Below are 13418 nucleotides of genomic sequence, written 5' to 3' on the forward strand. Positions count from 1 at the left end.
CACGGGATTTAACTTACAAATTCTGTCACAAGATCAAGCACTTACATGCACCAGGAAGAAGAAGGTGAACTCTGGCGGACCTGAGTGGAGAAGCGACACATGCAGGATATCATTGGACAATGCAATTTGAGTGAACTCCACAGATGGGTAAGTAAATGTGCCCCAATAACTAGCTTTCCAAATGTCTGATTGAATACTGGGGCAATCTAAGGCAGGGAGGGATTGACTTCACTGCTAAACTCTCCGCCTCCATGACTGTATACAACCGGTTTACACTTCACTTCAACATTGATTTTCTAGATTATGTCACCAAACCACACCAAGAAACATGATCTCGAAGATATTAATCTGTTTGGTTTGTCTGCCCTAGATCCCAGAATTCCCTAAAAACAGTAAATCCCTAATTGTTCTACAGCAAACATATGTGAAAACCGTATTTCAATTTACTGCCCTATTTAAATTCGAGCAACCATATACAGTAGCTGGTGCTAACTGAGTGATCTGCCAGTTCTCCTATTACTCCATACATAATGAATGTACTGAGCATTAATCAGAGTAGGGCTGGAAAAAGCCTGGGGGTGGGGGGACATGCGACAATAGTGACCTACATTCTGTCTTTACAATAATATCATGTTATGAGCAGTAATACAGTTATAACTTGGTGTAATGACTTTGCCTTTACCTTGGGATAGGTTGACTATTGTTCTACCAATATTCTCAATGAGCCTGCGGAGGAGGAATTTCTAACAACTGACCAGGAAAATGGAGCATCATCATATAACAAGAAAGCTGACATTTCACATTCACGCTCCATCTCTATAATCCCCTTTTGGCTCTAATAAATGATGTTTTTAGATAATCTGGAAGATGATCAACTTGTTTCGTACTGCCAAACTCACCACCTTTAACATGTTATCAAGTACAAACAGTACAGTGTAATGTAGACCATACACTGTAAAGCTTGAAATAATAAAAAGGCACAATGGAAAATTTATATGAACAGGCTGATACAGACCAAAATACAGATAACCGTAAAATCAACCAGCTGTATAAACCAAATACCTCATTCTCAATGTGGTAATCATTCACGACTCAGTGCGGACGCTCATTGTAAATATTATTCTACTCCTTACCAGTAAACTTGATACAGCACAGAATTTAACTATCCCTTTTTTACCTGGCTCCTGGACAGGTGTGTTATTCAGCCTCCTTCCAAGATCCACAGTAAGATGCATTACCAAAGGTTTTCTCTGTATCCCACCCTACAGGAAAGACCTCCTGTCTGTCATGACTGAAGATCTAAGCAGTTTTGGAGAATGCCCTACTTGAAAAAGGCATATCAGGGCAGGATTACCGGCAGATAAGCACAACTTTCTTTCCTGTCTCTGCTCAGCATTAGCACATTACATAAAGGTTGTTAAAAGAAACTCGACACAGACAGACAAATGCGTTCTTAATGTAAGAAAGAGGCCAACGCGCTTGAGTGATCAACGTACACCCCTATCTACACCCGAATGGTTCTATTCTTGGTAAATTCAGAACTTTCATTGCCCTTATAAAGTGGCCACATTCACAATACACAGCAGATCCAATACCAAACTGAGTTTTGGAATGGAGCAGATCCCCCTTTTCCACATATACTGAAAAACCACTTGAACATTTTCCCATCCAACAATTACTTCTTATATAAACTTCAATGTTTTTCAACTGTATTCTCTGCACTCATTCATGCTTACCCAAACCCAGGACTGGCTTATGGTCTCATGTTAATGGAATGACCCACCTATAAAAGGTGGTAAGGAAAACAGATAGGAATGTTGAATTTCTGCATGTTCATTCCTTTGTTCTTATGATGGATAAGTCACATAGCTAAAATCCCAACTATCGAAGACTATAGTCATGGTATGCAACCGTTTCCATACATTTGAGGAATTTGTCTCTGTCTCGCTTTGATTCCCTGGTGGGAATAGAATTGTAGGGGAGTAGATAAACTTGGAATGTGAATAACACCAATACATGTGAAATTAAACCAAAATTATCTTCTTCTGTTCCAATCTGTGAGACCTTTTGGACTACTTATAATTTCACATTGCCTAAAGCTGAATTTTAGCAGAGGAAATGACTTTATAAAACAATTTCCATACAAAATTATAGCCATGGTTTAGAATCGGAAACTCTTATACATTAAGTACTCACAGAAACTAAGCAGGAGGGCTACTGTATGTAAATCTTCACCTTTACCTCCATTATTCTGTTACCAAAGGACATAATCTCGCTTCTTTCAGATTTCTATGTATTTACTATGTGACATTCTGCAAGTCTCCTATGAAAACGGCTCATTAATCGAATCAGCAGTATCAAGCTCCGCAAACTGAATTATTTCCATGGTAACAATGGACGGCTAGCTGAGAAGTCGGTGTCTGTTACATTGTAATTTAACATGTAAAAAACAAAAAAAAGGTTCACTCTGGGATCTAAATCAACACCCTGGTGCCAACTAGAAAAATAACTTTATAATAAAATTTCAGCCAAAGCATCCGCCATCGTGATGTTTTACCCCTAGCGTGGGATTTGGCTACTGAAGTTGAGTAAGCTTTGCCCGGGGCAAGGTTCTGAGCACACATTAGAGGGAAATAATTGGATAGTTGTTGTAGAAGCAGATTAGGTTATCAGAGATATAACCCCCAAGTGCCTAGATGTACCGGATAGCCAGGGGTTGGTAATGGATGTAATAATTCTTCTACAGCATACACATGTCAATACACCGAGATCCAATAAGAAGTTTCTTTTTCAATCTACCTGCCTGTGCTTTACTGCAAGCCTTCAGACCCGCAAGCCTTCAGTTGCCACCAATTATCCCGCTTGTATGTAGCACCGATACTCTACAGCACCCACCCTGCAGAACAGCTCCCATGAATCATCACTAATCCTTTTTCATAAAAAACAATTCTATATGCCTAATCCAGAAAATACAGGTAGACTGCATGAATGGAGCGAGTAATAGAAGCTGCAAAGAAAATACATATACAGATTTCATTCAGCAATAAGCTGTAACTTAACCTCTTCTGTAAAGCCTGTCCCACGGACGGCTTCACAGCCCCACATCCTGTTTATAAGGAAACACAAAGAACGTCATTCTTTAAAAGAAGTAAGGAAATCGCCTGTTTCCACAATATATGTTATCAGGCCCAGGGCAAATCTATAGAGTTTATTTTTAGATTCTTAGGAGTTAAGTGAGAATTTAGTCGTTAATGGAAAACCATTAGTGTGGACTTTACACCTTGGCAAAACAGAGGCAGATGTGTGAGTGGAAGTGATATTTGACATATCAATTTAACAGACGTTATAAATATGATGGAGATAGGAGTTCCAACAATGTCTTATGCCTCACAACCTACAAAATAAAAACCAACTGACACAGAACTAAAAGTAATACAAATTGATATATAATTTATCAGTACATAAACATCAATAAAATATATGTTTTTATTTACAAGATGAAAATGCAGCATTACAGGAGTCATCTCGGAGTATATTATAGCTATCCAAATTCACAAATAGTTGCCAAGCACATATACATACATACATACAAGACAACGACACCCTGACACGCGTTTCGCCTATTGTAGTTTATGTTCTAATAAAGTAGATATGAATTTTCATTGACAAACAAAATAATCCATGGATCCAGCTTTTTGGAAACAATAAAGCCAACTTTATTTGTCGTTACATGGCATCCAACAGCAATAAACAGGTATACAGGACAACTTCAACGCATTTCTAGCACTAAACCGTGGTCTTACTCATGAGTCATTATATATTATATATATATGCATACACACATATGTATACAAACACATATACGCTTAACTACTTCCACTTGCCTGATACAGTGTTAGATTCAATGCAGTACCAGGCGCGGAGCAATGGATTTAATATTATATCAGGTGGTGGCGTGGGACAACAGAAGTGGTCAAAATAATAGTTTTTTTGTAGCCCCCCACACAGGCCGGCTAGATCGTTTTTGCAAAGCCTGGACAACCCCTTTAAAAAGGGGTTTTCTAGGTTAAAAAATATTGATAACATATAAATTGAATAGGTATTAAATATCAGATTGTTTGGTATAAAAACATATCAGTTCTCAGCAGCTGATAATAGAATAAGGGTATATGCACACGTGCTCTCACCCAGCCGTAGGCCGGGGAGTCACCAAAGCCGTCTATGTATATCCAGCAGCAAGATATGTCCCCACAACAGTTGTGTGAATGTGGCCTAAAACAGGAAGCTCCGTTCCCTGTGTGAAACTGCAGTAATTAAACTCTGCCACTAAACTGAGAATGACCCCCATTATTCTAATATTGAGGACCCTTCTTTTTAATAACACATGATTTTTGCCACAGTAAACCTACCGTATAGGAAAGTGGAGTTATCATTTATCAATATGTGTCCCTTTGAAGAGAACCTGTCATTAAGAAGCCAATTTACCAAAAGTAGGCTCTGGTTCTAGGCCTGCATGTCCCTAGACCTATATTACACCAACTTTAATCAACAGCAGATAATTAATAAAACTGACAAGACAACAGATTTCAACCATAGACTGATAGAGTCCAATGCAAGTATTCCTCCATCAATAAGCAGAAGAATGTGCTGTGATCTGTGATATATCATTACATCTGTGGAATTTTTCCTGAATTTATTTGGATCATTCTTTGTTTTTCACATTGTCCAAACTTGTTTATTGAGCGTTCAAGTTTTCCTATTTTTTTCACCAACCTCTTATTTACCCCTTTGATCTGCGCTGACTCTGGCTTTATCACTGTAATTAAATTGTTCCCACGTTCATCTCTTATTTATCTTGTAAACCCTTCCTAGCTTTATCATTATCATGGTGCAGCTTCCCCAGGTCCCCTCCAATATCTAGCAATATGTAATTTATCTGTACGAGCAGACATTTAAACACTGCTTTATTGCAGGAAATGAGGAAACAGAATGCCATGCTTGATAGACCTATTTAATAATGGTGCACTTGCCTCCTACACTGTATGAACCCTATGTCTAATTATAGGTCTGCACACATCATGGTTTCTAATGGAGCCCATGCTGTGTCAGTGCAGTCAGTACACCATTGGAATATAGTCTACAGCTCAATTTTTCACTGATTAGTTTCCCGTCGTGTACGGTATGGCATTTATTTACGTACTTGTATCATGTATGTCACAGCATAGCAATGTGTGAGACAAATACAATAAGCCCTAGTGAAAACAAGTGGTGGCCTTCTAATGGAGGTCTGCCATATTACTCAGACTTTTCATTGTTTGGCATCAAACACCTGGCATGTGAGGGCACACATGGACAGATAATTGCTATTGACATAATAATATAGAAATAAATATCTTGAAAGAATTTAACAGGCAAACTGAAATACATCCCAAAATATGGCAAAATATTAGGATTTGGCTTAAATTAACAAAATAACAACACATACATAAGCATATAATATATTAAGTGAAAATCTAAAACCTTTATGACTTTCAAATCTTAGGTCAACAAATATTTCATCTCTTCAGTAACTCATGGCTCAGTGGACTATATATGGGTCATGTTTATTTATGTCTGGCCAACTTTATTGGCTTTCTGTGGGCCTGGTGCCCACAGAAAGGATCCTATAGTTTTTACAGTATTGTTCCTGCCATCGGGGCACAGTCAGTTTTGTTGCCAGATGCCACATCGAAATCTTAAAAAAGTCATTTCTAAGAGGCTATTCTCGCTCTTTGTATGCCAGATGGATGCATCCAGTCCTAGCATATGTCATCAGTTTTGTCAATCTGTAGAATACAACTTCTGGCTGGACACAACCAATATGTGTGTGCAGTCTAACTCTATAGGAATCTGACACCAGCTAACTCCACTCTTCCTATTGGCAATATGAGAAAGGACTGTTGGCCTTCAGCTACTCAAGGTATATCGGCACTCTTAGTTAACTGCATACACTTACCAAAAGCCATGGATCGAAATTATTCTAAATATTCATAGTATGAATAGCAAATAAAGTGCTATATGTCAACACTCAAAGACTGTAGATGATTCAATGAACCAAAAAAACAAGTGACTTCACAACAAACCGAAAGGTTTCTAAAAATGCTCCCAATAAAACACCCTATCAATCAAGGCGATTACTGCATAAACAGTGGTATAGACATATAGCACCAGCCTAGACGCTTTCACTGCTTTGATGATCATTTTCATGTATCCAGTCAAACCAGTTAATTCTAATTAGACCTAATTATTAGTCTCCTGACAGCTGGCTCCAACAATAGCACACCTGTTGTTATCAGGAATAAGAATGAAACAACAAATCTGGCTTATAACAATGTCTCAAGTCATGTCCCGCGGGATTTACATGAGGCATAAACTACATTCTAGTCAGTACATTTGTGTTTTATGCTGGGGGGATAAAGCATCTGTGAATGCATTATGGAAAATTATTCATCACAATAGTTCTATGGAAAGAAGCGGAAAATGTTTGGGGACTCCATTACCATGTCCAAATGAGTTTGATGAGAGATTAAAACTGCTGAGATACGTATGGTCAACAAAGGGTAACCCTATATTCTAAATTATATACAATGGTTGGCAGTTTAGCACAGTGTTATTACCACAACTTTACCCCAATTTTTGGAAGTAAGGTAGTGGGTAAACTTTCAATCATGGTAATAAAATCTGACCAAGTCTCCATATTATCGTAGCCAATATGTATAAATGCGAAACCCAAAATTGACTGTCTGCCTCCAAATAATTCTGGGTTACTTATAATAGCTGTGTATATTTTGGCTAAACCGGCTTCAACAAACTGCAAGCACAATCCATTTTGAATACAGATTTGACCCCAAGTTAGCCATCTTGACCAGAAGTTTGAATGCCAAATATGTTGTGATTATTGGAAATCAAGTCCATTCCTAAGTCTATGACTGCATATTTTGAGGGCGCCCACATGAGTAAACGAGAACTATAAAATACACATGAAAGGGTCCTGTTACAATTTTTGCTATTAGTGTCCATTCATAGCTGCAGAGCTTGGAAATTCACCATTCAGAGGTCTGAGAAACCTGGGTGACAGCTCATGTTATGACAGCTATTTTTCAGTTGTCACCGATTGTCAAAGAACTTTACTACAAACATGTACTAAATGTATGCTGCAATACAATGTTGCCGGTAATATAAACAATAAAAACACTAAGCAAACACAATAAGGGCATTTTCCCCTTCAAATAAGACACTTCAATGTAACAACTTAATGTATAGCAGGATATGCAAACTGATCCTCTACAAGTGCTTTCATGTTCCATACTCATGCCAATAACAATCAAATCCACAGACAACAAAGTGGATGATTAAGGGGAAAAACTCACATGCTAAAAATAAATAAGACTTAATTGCGTTCGTGAATGCATAGCATTTACTGTGAACTTGAGTTTTTTGTCGGTAAGTACAATGCTATGGCTCATGCGATCCAAAATTTAGCTGCTATTATTCTCGCCCCCATTAAACAAATACGTCATCGGCAATTTAGTAAATGGATAGGAAGTAGTAGCTTCTGCAACTTGATGCATTAAATTGCTTAAAAAATTAATTATCATTCATGTTTAGACAAGCTAATACTAATTCAATGTAAAGTGAAGCCTCATTATGACAAACATCCAAAATGTCATTAAAAATGGTCTTTTAAAAGGGGTGGTTAGGCCATACTATTCATTGTACACTACGGAACAGATAGTCTGCCAAGGGAAATCTGATCTGTATATAGGGTTGATTTTTTTGGAAAAAAAAAACACTGAACCACAAATAACAGCATGTTGGATTGAAAAATTATCACAATAAATGCATAAAATTAAACAAAAAAACTTGCGAGTAACATTTTTGAATCCCTTTGAAGAAAATATCATTAAGGGCAGCATCATACTTGCCGAGTTTGGTCAGTGAACTTTAATGACCGAACCCACTAGTAGGGATTAAAATGCAGGCTCCACTGTAGCTCAGGGACTTGTGGGCATTATATATATCAATATGCTCTCAGAGCCTAATCCCCAGGAATGGGTCCGGTCCAAGAACAGGACCAAGCACAGTTGTTGGTGGAGATATTGGTTGTTTCCTAAAAAAAAAAAATGAGAGGCCCCTTAAAATTATGGAGCTGTGTGGATAGTAACTCCAGTAATTTCACTTAACACTCACCAACTTTAAACCAATACTTAATGGAATACAAGTGTGTATAATTATGGAACCTATGGAAAGGAATTAATGTACAATCATACATGGTCAAGGAGATTCAATATCAATGGATACCGTAATAATTTTTAGTGGTAGTCACTTAAAAAGCTAATTTATTTCTTACCAAAATAACTTAAAAATGACCAGACAATTGCTAAAATTCTACAGTTTAGACTCTCCAATCTTAACTTTTGAGCGCAAATTCTTCCAATGCTCTCATATATGTTAAGAGAACCAGGAAACTAAAATGTACTATTCTGCAACAAAGTCTAATTTCTCAAAGCAGTTTATTGTCAGCAAACAATTGGTAGATCAAAAGCAGATTCATAACAACGCCTAATTTTGTCTGACCATATCAGACGTCTCAGGAAAACGAGCTGTATACGCTGGAGGTTTTAACAGGATGTATCCAAGTTCAGAGAAACCTTTTCTTCTTTGTTCCCAGAAAACTGAACAAACAGAAAATTTACCAATCATGTTTTTAATGTTAGCTCTATACTGGATAACGGAGCAGCTCATTGGAATAACCAAATTGCAGCTGTGTTATTCTATAGACGTGGCTCTGCTATTTTAGTAAAATAATATTGCTATAAGAGGTTTTCCATATATAATGTGTTTATATAGATTCCATTTAAAAAATCAATAGGATTCAGCATATTCCCAAGATGCTCAAATAAAACACTGCAGAGGGCTTTAATGGGTCTTAGGCGTCAAAATATTCACATGACCTGAATAAAGCGCTATCCCTAAGCAGAGATATTAAACTAATGAATTACATTAATGTCAATATAAAGTTGTAGAAATATTAAAAATTCTAATTATTCCGTAAAATGCTTTCAACAAGACCAAAAAAAAAGACAAATAGTAAAAATACCAAAAGGTCCAATATGAAGCTTTGGGCTGAAGTTTAGAACAGTAATGGGGGTTTGTTTAGATCTTGAAAATAACTTAAAAAGTGTTAATAATAAAAGTTATGTATTTTCTGGATGTCTTCCTGTATATCAGTTAAATTTTAATTATGGTTCAACCATTGCTAGATTTGTTTATCAAAAGATTCTTTGGTGGCGTCAAGTCCATGTGATCTAGCAGGACAACCGCCTCGTGAAGCCAGAGTAAGATGGGTCATTGGCTATTATAGTTTGGGCCATTTAGGCCAACATTGGGATCAATGGTCTCTACAGAATTGTTCGTTTGTCCAATGCAGATAAAATATTTGGTATAATGCCCGCGTTCGGGCAAACAGATTTTATTTATCCTCGCCTAGATACAATGTTTCTTCTCACAATGAGAGGTCAAAGACAACACAATATATTATGTTTGTTGTGTCTAATTAAAAAGTATTCCTATTTTTTGTTAAATGAGATAAATATGTTATGAAGTATATGGTAATCAGACTAGGATAAATGTATTGAAAAACACACACACACATGCAAAAACCTGGAAGAGCTCCCATTCCTTCATATGTATGGCCTTATTTTACCACCCAGCATTCTAGGTCACCAGTGCTACGTGAAGAACTGGATTGACACGGAGACCTAAGAAGTAAAGCCCTGGAAATTAGCTTAATGAAAGAGAAGACTGACTCTCCTTTTGCTTTATTCCAGTTAGTTTCAAATATCCACTCAGCTAATTAGAGACGGTGACATGACAGCACCCGTCTTCCTGTGCGGCCGCGGCTTTCTATAGTGCCGGCTGCTTTATGCATGTGACAAAGCTCACAATGGTATATTGCTGGAGATGTGCTCTACACGGAAACACAAGTAACTAGACAGAAAAGAAGCAAAATTACTAATAATTACCTTCCAAAGATCAGTAGTCTGTAGTGTGTTCCACTAAAAGGCATATAGTTATTTGGGCACACATTGCTCAGATGGGGAGGGGGGGGGGGCTATGTATAATGCCACATTCATTTTTTTGTGACATGCCCAACAACAAGGTGTTTTTCATCAGTAAAGGGGTGTATCTTAAGATGTCACCCGTAAACAACATGGTGACTACATATTTTTTCCAATAAGCAGTGTCACACATGCCACAATTCTGACTGTACTAAACATGTAAGAATCTGAGAGAAGAATGAACCCTGCCTCAGCATAGAAATCTGAGGTCGTAATGTTCCTAATAGAGTCCTTCAAGTACTTTTTCAATGAATTGTGAAACCAATAACAGTCACAATCATTTATTTCATAAGTGAACTGTGCAGACAATACATAGTTAAAGGCACGTCTCTTCAGATGAAAATATTCTATAGGTAGCAGTAGATCGATATAAAATAAACAGGCTCTTATCACTTTGATGTACCCGCTGCATGTTGCACCTACATTGGTTCACTCAGGTCCCAGCTGGCAATGCTCCTTTAAATAGACTGCTTTAGCTGTACAACTCCCCTCATTAAAATCAGCTGTATGGCTCGACGCCACCGGTTCTCAGACGACTTAATCACACATTGCCCTAGTAAAGGCAAATACCCACTTTAGATGTCACTTGGGAGTGGGTGTGTCACTGAAGATGCTCTTCTTCTTGTCAACATTTTGTGTGGTTTTAAGCAAAATATAATCACATTTATTAAGACAACCCAAAAAGTGCGTACACAGAGAAGTAGATTCTAGAAAATTAACGTCATGCCGGATTTCCAAAAACCTCAGATGCGATGGATTTGTTTGAGGTTATGTTTGATGTTTAGAAGTGGACAAATATGTAGTCACTGAAGTCAATTACTTTTTGGTTGTAATGATGTCACATACAAAATATGACCACTGCAGCCAATCATCAGTCTTTTCGTATGCCAGTCTCCAATGCTTCTAGTGGCTAGCCAACGGTAAGTCATCATAGGAAGCATTATCACCAGCAGTGGGCGCCAGCACAAAGATTAGGCTATAACTATGGTGGATTAAACAGATGAGTGTTGCCTTTTTTTGTTTCGTCGACTTTCTGGTTGTTAACCCTTTTCTTTACATTCTAGACAATACTTTAAAAAAGAAGGGTGATGCGTAGTGAAGGACCCTTGCAGTACTATTATTAGTTAAACCAGCCTTAATTGGCCGAATAGAAACAGGTTGTCTTCTTTTTTTGAGAGCATTGCTGCTTCAGTTCACTGACACAAGTGTGTTTGACAGAGGAGTACAGTCTTTATATATAGCAGCACAGATACATTTGTGTCAGTAGCAGTCTGTTTTTGCAGGTGTCTTTGGCCTCAGTTAAGCCTGAATTATTCAAACAGACAAGCCGATGCAGGGAGCAGAGCCGCTGTTGTTACAATATCTCCTATCTGGACAAAGACATATAAATATAAGTGGCCTAACGCTGACAGGTGTTTATATAGTGCTTGTAGGATAAAAGCCGAGGACTTTTATTATATCGAGACTTTATATTAAGGGTTAGAAAGCGCAGTAATGAGTCAATCTCTGAGGCTTCGAGTACAATTAACTAGGGATTTTTGTTACAAACCACTAGTGTGCCAGTCTAGGCGTTCTCATTTATAGAAGTATAAAAATTGCATCCAATTCCTTGGTGATCAGTCGCAATGTAGGTCATAGTGGAATAAAACAATGCAGAAAGCCTTAAAATAACAACATCATTTATTTTACTACAGTAACACCTAAAAGCATCCAAAACACAACTATCAAGAATATAAACAAAAAATTAAGGGGGTGGTCTCATGTAAAGTTACTAGTATACAGGCAGTCCCCAGGATACGTACAAGATGAGCAGAGAGGATTGTCTAACTAGGGGTCATCTGTAAGTCTAATGTCCTTAAGTAGGGGAATGCCTATTGTCCCATAGGTGGGGCTTCAACCATTAAACCTCTGGGAACAAAGTAGCCTAGTTATGAAAGTGCCAACCTTTAAGCTTGACACGCCGGGATCACCTGGAAAAAAGATGCATAATTAGCAGCAAGAAGTGCGTGGACAAGAAGTCCGGTGCTCCGGCCATCTAATCAGGCACGCCCCCGTCTTCCATCTCTCTCATGATATCACTCCCCTCTTCTAACATGGGGATGGTTTTCAGAAAATGCCTTTGAGATAATTGGGAAAACTCTTTACAACTACATTTGCCTGTCCGAAGAATTTACAAAATCAAAATGTATATGGAAAATGGATTTTTTAGGGTCACTTACCTAGTTAAGTAATGTAAGACAATTGCATAATAAAAACATGTAATAGGAAGCACAAGCAATCATTGTAGGGGAATTTCACTGGGAAATTTCAACACTGTATGAGTCAGTTAGAAGGGATAAATATCATCAGAATAATTACTAGAACCTTGCTGGAAGTGACTTGGTCTAACAAAATACTGAATCACTGACACACTGTAAAACACAATAAAACAACCAGTTTCTACCTCTATTATATTATCTGTTATATCTTAAACAGTGCCAGCTGGAGGACTTCTCAGTGGGTGGCATAAGTCTACCTCGCCAACTTTGTGAAACACAAGCTTCATAAATTGGTACCAAGCCAAATACATGTGATTATTATTCAGTTTATTTTATCAGCCAACGTTAGAAAGATGATGAAACTTGCCTTCATTCACCCCTGACCATATCCAGGTTTTTAAGGAGCAAGAAATTGGGTTTATAAAGTCTGTACTAAGTGGATAAAAACTCAACTGCTGTTTCTATTCTACTCCAGGTTTCTGAGCTCGAGACCATGTCTATAGGGGTAACAGGGTTTGTCTACACTTAGAATATGTATGGACAATGTGTAGGAACAGAAGCTCATCCTACAAGCTTGTCAATTGACCCAGAAATGAACCTTAATTACATATATATGCATTCTTATATAATAGAAAAGCAAATAGTTGAAAACATAAAGCTGCAGTTTGAGCAACAGTTTCTTTAAGAACAGACAACGGAAAAAGTTTTCGATATTACAAGGATTTGTTAGGAAAAGGTCAAACACGCTATGGAGCAACCTGGCAAAATCCCAGTTTTCAACTTCTCTGAAAAGCTCACACTGTTAGTGTCCCCTGTGGGCTCTATACTGTCAACAACAAGATGTTCTTAGTCAGCACTAAAATGCTGGATGCCTAATACAAGAAACAAATGAATGCTTGACCAGCTTTTTTCAAAACAACATGGTGTGTCAAAGCCGGTGTTCTTTTGTTCAAGGCAAAACATTTGTGCTCAGCTCCTAGCTTCATGGTAGAGCACACAA

At 37.7% G+C, this 13418-nt stretch overlaps 1 protein-coding gene across 6 annotated transcripts in view; it reads right to left on the reverse strand.

Moving 5' to 3' along the window:
• The window catches only part of SEMA6A (semaphorin 6A), a 140237-nt gene that overhangs the window by 95591 nt on the left and 31228 nt on the right, over nucleotides 1-13418 (reverse strand). The window contains exon 1 of one of the 6 annotated variants that reach the window (XM_072141054.1): nucleotides 1178-1197. The exons of the other annotated variants lie outside the window; for them this stretch is intronic. The gene's annotated coding sequence lies outside the window, so the exon portion shown is untranslated. Of the gene's footprint in view, nucleotides 1-1177; nucleotides 1198-13418 lie in introns of those variants that run through there. 6 annotated transcript variants of the gene reach the window in all.

Source organism: Engystomops pustulosus, chromosome 1 (assembly GCF_040894005.1).
Source record: "Engystomops pustulosus chromosome 1, aEngPut4.maternal, whole genome shotgun sequence".
Classification (NCBI taxonomy): Eukaryota; Metazoa; Chordata; class Amphibia; order Anura; family Leptodactylidae; genus Engystomops; species Engystomops pustulosus.